The sequence below is a fragment of the Penaeus chinensis genome, chromosome 33 (assembly GCF_019202785.1).
Source record: "Penaeus chinensis breed Huanghai No. 1 chromosome 33, ASM1920278v2, whole genome shotgun sequence".
NCBI classification, from domain to species: Eukaryota; Metazoa; Arthropoda; class Malacostraca; order Decapoda; family Penaeidae; genus Penaeus; species Penaeus chinensis.
Genome location: NC_061851.1, coordinates 36,070,410 through 36,080,409, shown reverse-complemented (window position 1 = coordinate 36,080,409; position 10,000 = coordinate 36,070,410). Strand labels below are relative to the sequence as shown.

Genomic DNA, 10,000 nt, shown 5'->3' with positions numbered 1-10,000 from the left:
GCTGTGGGAAAACTAAAAAGGGAAGAGTTCCTTTTCGTCTCGTGAATGCAAATACAAAAAATGCTGATGTTGGCTGGTAGTCTATACGTACTTACATACTCGTGCACGCGAGTATGTATAAGAGAGAGTGAGAGAGAGTGAGCGAGTGAGTGAATGAGTGAGTGAGTGAGTGACAGTGTGAGTGAGTGACAGTGTGAGTGAGTGAGGGACTTTTGGAAAAGAAAGAGCGAGAGTGAGAGCGAGTGGGAGACTGAGTGAGTCATTGTTCCCATACATGTTTACATGGAAAGCAACAGTAACAGCAGTAGAAAGAAAACAGTAAGCCAAATCTATAAATAGCTCTCTAACAAGATCGAAAGGTTCAAGCACCAGCAAGCAAGGGAGGTGAGAGCAGGTACGTTATGCCACCGTTATGTAATCCGCCAAGTGCAGCGTGGTGAGCGTGACACGAGTGCAGCGCTGATGCGGCCGCCTTCAAGGACAGCAACACGCTCTGCAACGAGGCCTTGTAACCTTCACCCATGAAATATTAACATCATCATCACCATCATCATCACTAGGGAGCGAGTGCGAGAGAAGGGTCGAAGGAGGCTTCGGCTTAACTCGTGACGTTTTTTGTTTTTGTTGTTGTTATTGGCGGTTGACCTTTGACCTTTGACCTCCGTCGCCAAAGCCACCGGAGTAAGAGCGCCTTGATACACAACCCTTTCCGCGCCAACCCTTGCCATCACTCTCGGGTTCTTCGCCTTCTCTCTAAAAGGCTTATCTCTCTCTCTCTCTCTCTCTCTCTCTCTCTCGCTCTCGCTCTCGCTCTCGCTCGCTCTCGCTCGCTCTCTCTCTCGCTCGCTCTCTCTCTCGCTCGCTCTCTCTCTCTCTCTCTCTCTCTCTCTCTCTCTCTCTCTCTCTCTCTCTCTCTCTCTCTCTCTCTCTCTCTCTCTCTCTCTCTCTCTCTCTCTCGCTCTCTCTCTCTCGCTTTCGCTCTCGCTCTCTCTCTCTCGCGCGTGCTTGCGCTCTATGTCTGTCGGTTTCTGTCTCCCTCACTTTCCCTCCCTCACTTTCCCTCCCTCCCTCCCTCTCTCTCTCACTTTCCCTCCCTCCCCTTCATCTGCCTTCCCTCCCTCTCTCCCTCCCACTTTTCCTCCCTCCCCCCCTTCCCACCCCTCTCCACCACCACTCCCTCCTTCATTATCGCTCTCTACACTTCCCCAGTTATTAACTTTCTCCGCCCCCCTTCTCTGCCATTACGTTGGAACCCACTCTCTGCATGCCCGGAATCTCTGACCCGGGGTCGCCCCACCCGCCGCCCGTGCTCATTCCCTTTCCACTCGCTTGTTCTTACGTTGAACTGCTATATTTATATGCGGGGGTGTGAGTGTCATGTGACCTGTAGACTTTCCTATGCCAGCCACGACCTGTTGGCAGATGTCTTATACCTGTTGGAGGATTCACTTAAAGGTATCCGACCTGCTCTCTCGCATTACGTCACCGCGGTGGATGCCAGAGGTGACTTCATTCGGAACGTCGGCAGATGGCTCGATGTGGATCAAGAACAGTGGGGAAATGAGAGGAAGTAACTGTACATGTGTAAATACCCAAACAAATCAATAAAAACACACACTCACTCACTCACTCACTCACTCACTCACTCACTCACTCACTTCTTTTCTTTCTCTTTCTCTTCGTTCTCCTTTTACTCCTTTCTTTCTTCCCTCCCCTCTTCTATCCTATCCTATCCTATCCCTACCTTGTCTCTTTCACACTCTCGATCGCTCTCTCTCTCTCTCTCTGTTTCTGTATGTGTGTGTGTCACGCGCGTGCCCCTCAGTGACCCCATTCACCGCGTCTTAACGCCTTGAAATTATTTTTCTTAAATCTATCGACCTTTTTTTCAATATTATGTCTGCCCACGCGAATTCAGGGTCTGTGCTGCCGTTTCTAAGTCAAGTAGTAAGTATGCTGGGAAAGGCAGTGAATTCCATGTATTTCATGTCGGCGGTAGACTTGACAGAGTGACTTCCAGGCCAATGGAGTGACAGGAAAGAAAGCAGCCGAGTGATAAACGAAAGGATCGTCAACTGACAGGCGAACGGCAAACTGGGTGACAGACAAGAGGCCAACAGAGTAACAGAATAGAAACCAGCTGATTAACAGACAAAAACCATCAGCCTAACAGACAAGAGGCCAAACTAGCAACGGGAAGTCTCGGAGGCCAGCTGAGTGATAGACAAGGAGGCAAGCGCGCGTTTGTTGTGAAAGTTCTTCTGGAGGGTCAGCGGAACGTGACTCATATAACCACGCCCACCTCCTGTCACCATGACGACCAAAATATGGTACTGGTGAAGGAGAAGAGCAGGAGATAGGAAAGAGAAATGGAAAGGGAAGGAAGGAAATGGGAACTGAACAGGATAGAATGGGAATGGAGGGCGTGTATGGAAATAATGTGAAGGGGAAAGGCATTGAATGGGAAGGAGGGGAAAGGCGTGGGAATGGGAATGGGAATGGGAGGAGAAGGAAAGGGCGGAGAGAGAAGTGGTAACAGTATCAGATTTCAATAATTAACTAATATTTTTATGGCAATTCCTTCCAATGTGATTTTTTTTTTTTTGTATAACATGAAGATATGATGAACCAGAGAGAGGCAACAAAAGAAACCAGATTAGATATTTACCGCCGTCTTACGCCGATACAAGTCAAATTATGGGGGGGGGGATGAGAAAGGGAAAGTCACTGTGACTCAGTGTGAGGGGCGGGGACGGGTGGGCGAGTGGGCGGTGAAGGAGGAAGGGCGGCGAGGGCGCTTCACTTTCAAGCCGTAGTAATATGTCACGGTCCGTGTTTCGCGATTACGCTACTGGACCGCTGTGATGGAGGCGAAGGGAGAGGGGGATGGTAGGAGAGGGGGGGGGGAGACGTACCTCCCTCGCTCACTTCCCTTCCTCCCTCCGTCCCTCCTCCTTCTTCTCTTATCCCCCCTCCTTCCTCTCTCCTTCCTCTTTCCTTCTTTCCTTCCTTCTTTCCTTCTTTCCTTCCTTCTTTCCTTCTTTCCTTCTTTCTTTCCTTCCTTCTTTCCTTCCTTCTTTCCTCCTTCCCTTCCCTTCCCTTCCCTTCCCTTCCCTCCCCTCCCTTATTCCCTCCTTCCTTTCCTCACCCCAGACCGAAATATTGACTCTGTGTGTGTGTGTGTGTGTGTGTGTGTGTGTGTGTGTGTGTGTGTGTGTGTGTGTGTGTGTGTGTGTGTGAGAGAGAGAGAGAGAGAGAGAGAGAGAGAGAGAGAGAGAGAGAGAGAGAGAGAGAGAGAGAGAGAGAGAATAAGTGAGGGACTGGCTGAATGAATGAATGAATGAATGAATGAATGAATGAATGAGAGTGAAGGTGAGTGAGAGCGAGAGCGAAATTGTAAGTATGAATGTTAGTGTAATGGCAGCTGACCCCCCCCCCCCAAAAAAAAAAAAAAAACGCCATTATCGCTATCGACTCCGCCACGCTTTTGATTGGCAGGCCGCCCACGTAGCGCCGTCTACGTTGCTTACTCTCGAGCGCTTTTATTTCGTGTGATTTTTGGAGCTAGGTATGTGGAGTGCGGGGTTGTTCGCCCGCGTCTGGTTCGGTGCTGCTGTGCTCCTCCTCCTCCTCCTCCTCCTCCTCCTCCTCCTCCTCCTCCTCCTCCTCCTCCTCCTCCTCCTCCTCCTCCTCCTCCTCCTCATCCTCCTCCTCCTTCTCCTTCTCCTCCTCTTCTTCCTCCTCCTCCTCTTCCTCCTCCTCTTCCTCCTCCTCCTCCTCCTCCTCCTCCTCCTCCTCCTCCTCCTCCTCCTCCTCCTCCCCCCCCCCTCCCCCTCCCCTCCCCCCTCCCCCTCCCTCTCCATCTCCCTCTCCCTCTCCCTCTCCCTCTCCCTCTCCTCTCTCTTCTGTTTCTTTCTTCTTATTATTGCTATTGTTATCATCACCATCGTCATTGTCATCGTCATTGTCGTCGTCCTCGTCATCGTCATCGTCATCGTCATCGTCATCGTCATCATCATTAACAACAACATCATCACCATCATCATCATCATCATCATCATCATCATCACATCATCATCACATCATCATCATCATCATCGTCATTGTCATCATCGTCGTCGTCATCGTCATCATTATCATCATCATCACATCATCATCATCATCATTGTCATTGTCATCATCGTCGTCGTCATCATCACCATCATCATCATCATCATCATCATCATCATCATCATCGTCATTGTTATCATCGTCATTGTTATCATCGTCGTCGTCGTCGTCATTGTCATCGTCATTGTCATTGTCATTGTCATTGTCATCATCCTTATCATCATCATCATCATCAATCATTCTTCTTCAACTATTATTACTATTGCTGCTGCTTTTACTTCATCTATATCTTTTTATTTTTAAATTTCTTTTATTTCTCTTCTTTCTCTTATTTATCTTCACTTCTCTTATTTCTCTCATTTCTCTTATTTCTCTTATTTCTCTTATTTCTCTTATTTCTATTATTTCTCTTATACCACCACCATCACCATTGCTTTTACTACTATTGCTCCTACTACTTAACACCACAACCACATCACCATTGCTATTACAACAACCGCAGCAGCTGTGACTGCAACTACTGCCACATGATGATAAAACGAACGAGTCGCAAGTAATCTTGTAGTGACTCATGCAGTTCGTTTCGTTACGGGCCTATTAAAGCTGGTCAGTTCTTCCGTGGACATCTGTTCGCTTGCAAACGTGCGAATGGACCCTCGCCTTGGTGTAAGCGTGCATGATCGTATGCATGGGCACGGACATGCAATAGCAACGTTTCTGTCTTGGGGCCGAACTTGTGCGTGCTTGCGCTCATTTGTATATGTGCGCTTATTCATGTACTTACACGATTTCTTTGTAGGTAGTAACTCATTGTCTTAATTAGTCACTAATTCTGATACTTTTCTCACTCTCGCTCTCTGTCATACATAGACAGTACATGCATACACTTTTTCATATGCAGATTTACACCTATACATATTTATATGCACATGCACAACCAGTATATGTTTATGTTTGACGGATTATTGTTAACGATTCATTTGGTCCATAATAGGGCCGGAGTAAAAGAAAAAGGAAAAGGGAGATAGGGAAGAAGAATAGAAAATAAGAAAAAAAGTGTATCGTCATGTTTTAGATATAGCATTAACAAATACTGATATAATTTGGGATTGCAGGTGAAAGGAGAGGAAAGGTGGGGCTTTACTGTAAATTTCAGCTTTAATGCAAACCCCATTCGCCCACCTTCCCTTCGGAAACTCTCTCTCTCTCTATCCGTTTGGTCGTGTGGGCGGCGTGTGCGTCATTGCCAGCGCACCGCCTACTACTCTTGCCCTCCCTCCCTCCCTCCCTCCTTCCCTCCCTCCTTCCCTCCCTCCTTCCCTCCTTCCCTCCTTCCCTCCTTCCCTCCTTCCCCTTCCCCTCCTTCCCTCCTTCCCTCCTTCCCTCCTTCCCTCCTCCCTCCTTCCCTCCTTCCCTCCCTCCTAAAGCCTTCCCATCCCGCCTGCCTTTTTCCCTCCCCCCCCCCCTCCCTCCTTCCTTCCCTCGGAGGGAGAGAGGGGGGGGGATGGGAGGAGGGACTAGAGGAAGAGGACGGTATGGGGGAGGGGGATATTCTCTCACGCCCACGTGGGATTGTTCGTGACCTTCATGCTCTCACCGCCGTGGCTGTGCTTGAAGTTGCCGTGGTGTGGCACTGTTGGCGGGGGGGAGAGGTGGGGGATAGTGGTCTTGCTTGGCCTAGCCTATCCTGGCCCTGTTCCACTGCCTGTGGATTCCTTGCACATTTAATTTCCTCTGAGGCATCGAGGGTCGACGTAGGTGGCCTGTTTGCCGTCGGTGGTAGGATCTCCTGGGTATGTTCTCTCAACCCAAAAACAGTTGTGTTAAGATATTACTTTAGATAAAAGTTTATTATTTATTCTTTAGTTTTACGAGATCTGACATTACTCCCAACGGTGTCTTAACGTTCAGTATCCACATATAACCTCTATTATAGACTTCACTTGTTGGCACAATGGCCCTCGTGACACGTTAAATACGCATTTCTTTATGGAGGTGCTAACCGATTGGCATCGAGGAGCTACCTTTGCATTTCATACACGTCTTTGGCATGATTTTATCATGGTATTATGGGTTAGTACCTCCCGCCGGCGCGCGCCGGGGGAAGGGACATCGAGCGTGAGAGCCCTTCCACTCTGGGATATGGCAGCTCCAGGCCGGCGGAAAATCCTCTGTGGAGTATGGTCGACATGAATGTGTATTATATTGTATTTGTATGTATATATATATATATATATATATATATATATTTATTTATTTATTTATTTATTTATTTATTTATATATATTTATTTATATATTTATTTATATATATTATTTATATATATATATATTTATATATATATTTATATATATATTTATATATTAGTATATATATATTTATATATATTTATATATATATTTATATATATATATATATATATATATATATATATATATATAATGTTTAAATGTTATATACATATATTTAGATATATGTATATAAATATATTTGTATATATGTATATATATATTTGAATATATATATATATATATATATATATATATATTTATATATATGTATATATATATGAATATAGGTAGATAGATAGATAGATAGAAAGATATGTATATATATGTACAAATATATTATACATATATATATATATATATCTTGATCTATCTACAGTATTTACCTATATATGTGTGTGTGTGTGTGTGTGTGTGTGTGTGTGTGTGTGTGTGTGTGTGTGTGTGTGTGTGTGTGTGTGTATATGTGTATATTTTGTTTTCTTTTCTTTTTCTTTTTCTTCTTCTTTTTTTTTTTTTCTTTTTTACGTGCGGTACCGGTGCGGTCTTTGACGAACTACCTGACGCCGTGTTGATATCAAGTAGTTGACTGGGTCTTTATGCTGGCGTGGCTGACCAAGGGGAATAGTTATATATGTAATCATTGTTGGTGGTTCTCAACTCACCATCATATCAACGAAAGACTCCCTTACTACCGTATCTTGGTTTGATTTACCCAACTTTAGCAAGTCCGTGCGCGCGGGCTGTGTGCGTGTTCATTACGCATATAGATGGATAGATAGATAGGTAGATAGATGGATATTAGTGTTGAAATGAATTATATATATTGATATATCATTCCTTTGTTGCTCCTATTCTTTGCCGTTCCGCTTAAGTCTATCTTTCCATCTCACTCCCTGTCTCTCCCTCGGCCTTCTTCCTACAACAGTTATTCTTTAGGCTCTTGTGATTTCACCTTTATCTTCTTTTCTTAGGGATTGTCCAAACCATCGCATGCTTTCTAATCGATACACCCATGGCCCGCCTCCTCAACACCTCATCTCTGAACTTTCCAGCTTCCTCTCTTCTGCCTTCTACAGCGCCCATGTCTCTGCTCCATAGGTCACTGCTGGTCTTATCTCCGTTCTGTAAATCTTCGCCTTCAGCCTCTTTGGCATTTTTTTCGTCGCAAACCGCTCTTACTTCCTCCAAGCTGCGTTTTTTTCTTTGACATTACTTCTGACTTTCTTGCATTCACTTTCAATCCTCCCTTTTGGAGACTCATCAGCCATTGTATCACTTAAGATTGCACTTCCTCCTGGGTGCCTGATCACCGAGTCATCAGGAGAAAAAAAAACGAGGTACCACCTGTTTCTATCTTTTATTTCTGCTGTCAGCACATCCATCACAACCACAAACAAGAAGGGGCTAAGGGCTGACTCTTGATGCAGCCCCCACCTCCACCCTAATCTCCAGTGCTCTTCTGTACATCGCTATCGCCATTCTCAGTGTCTTTTCCATCCTTGCATATGTGTGTGTGTGTGTGTGTGTGTGTGTGTGTGTGTGTGTGTGTGTGTGTGTGTGTGTGTGTGTGTGCATGCGTGCGTGTAAAGGAATGAATTAATGAATGAACGAATTCTTACAAACATGTACAGTGCATACATATGTACAATTCATGCATGTATGCAGATATTCGTATATTTTATATATATTTTTTAAAATATCGCAACAATTACCCCTACTGTGATGACGGGACAGAGATGCCATTGACTTTTAATTAATCTATGCAAATTGTAAATGGTCAGCGATCAGGTGGGCGGCAGCATTATGTCTTTAGAATTTGTCAGAGTGGGCGAGAACGAAATGGTGGTTGGACTGACTGACCTGGAAACTCAATCCTCCTCACATTTAGGGCAGAGATTTGTAGGGAATGTATGGATAGAGAGATACAACAATGAGAAATGAGTAGGAAACAAGATACTCTAGAAGAAATTAGATTTGAAAGAAGATGAAAAGAAGGAGAGGAAGAATTTCGAAAGCCGTCGCGAAACGAAATGACGAGAAAGTTAAAGAAAAGCGGGGAACGGATAACGAGAGTAGGATGTGGCTTGGTGCTCAGGTGTACATGCAGAAGGAGACGGAAGGGGTGGGGGTGGGGGTGCAACTGCATGCAACAAGCGCCCGGGAGTAGGGGTGAGGGGCTGTGGGGCTGTGCATGAGAGACCATGCCTGAGTAACCTTGCGACCTTCAGTTGTCTCCTCCTCTTTCATACCCCCACTCTTGGCCCTCCGCCTCCCATGCCTCCGCCTCGTACTCCGGTCCCTCCTTTCTTGCTCCTTTCCTCCTCCTCCTCCTCCTCCTCCTCTTCCTCCTCTTCCTCCTCTTCCTCCTCTTCCTCCTCTTCCTCCTCCTCCCCCTCCTCCCCCTCCCCCTCCTCCTCCTCCTCCTCCTCCTCCTCCTCCTCCTCCTCCTCCTCCTCCTCCTCCTCCTCCTCCTCCTCCTCCTCCTCCTCCTCCTCCTCCCCCTCCTCCTCCCCCTCCTCCTCCCCCTCCTCCTCCCCCCCTCCTCCTCCTCCTCCTCCTCCTCCTCCTCCTCCTCCTCCTCCTCCTCCTCCTCCTCCTCCTCCTCCTCCTCCTCCTCCTCCCCCCCTCCCCCTCTTCCTTCTCCTTCCTCTCCCCCTCTCCTCCTCCTTCTCCTTCCTCCTCCTCCTCCTTCCTCCTCCTCCTCCTTCCTCCTCCTCCCTCTCCTTCCTCCTCCTCCTTCCTCCTCCTCCTCCTCCTCCTCCTCCTCCTCCTCCTCCTCCTCCTTCCTCCTTCCTCCTTCCTCCTCACCTCTATCTGTGCCTGTGTCTGTGTCTAACTCATTACTAATACAAGAGTTCCTTTTGTCATTCTGTTTGTAACGATTTGCCGAGAAGGTAATTAGTTTTAAATATTAGATATCCTGAACCACGGCTCAGCGACGAAACTTCTGGAATGAATTCTGAATGCAAGTGCTTTATGCCGCTGAGAGTTAGATATAAGTTGGCGGTACTGGAAATAGGGTATGTGGCAAGAATTTTAGATGAGGGTTGTGGTTAAAACAAAAACGTGGATTTTGCTCTCAAGATCTCGTCTCATTGTTTGTTTCTCTGTATTTTTGTTTGTTTTACGTATATTTTAGTTACGAAGAATCTGTTATTAGGCAGGATATATTGCTTCCTATTGAGAAAGCGTTGCAACCCCCCCCCCCCCCCCACACACACACACACCTTCCGTTCAAGGCCGGGCAGCGGCGGCTCTGCGTTGACCGGCCGGGGCTTCGGTGTTTTCATATTAGCGAGATTTTTTGGACCCCTTCTCTGTTATCTACCCCTCTCCTTTCTCCCCTTCGCCCCCTTCTCCCCCTTCACCTCCTTCTCCCCCTTCACCTCCCTCTCCCCCTTCACCCCCTTCTCCCCCTTCACCTCCCTCTCCTCCTTCTCCCCTTCATCTCCTTCTTCCCTTCATCCCATTCCCTATTCTGCTACTCGCCTTTTCTCTGTCTTCCTCTAATCCTCTCTCCCTCTTTCCTCTCCTCCTCTTGCCATTTGAAGGCGCCGTGGGCTTGGCTGGTTTAGCAGACAGGACAGGTATATATACAT

General features: G+C 46.7%; 1 protein-coding gene across 9 annotated transcripts in view; it reads left to right on the top strand.

Annotated features, from left to right (window-relative positions):
- Positions 1 to 10,000, top strand: part of LOC125043311 (stromal interaction molecule homolog) — an 87,531-nt gene that overhangs the window by 37,151 nt on the left and 40,380 nt on the right. The gene's annotated exons all lie outside the window — the stretch shown is intronic.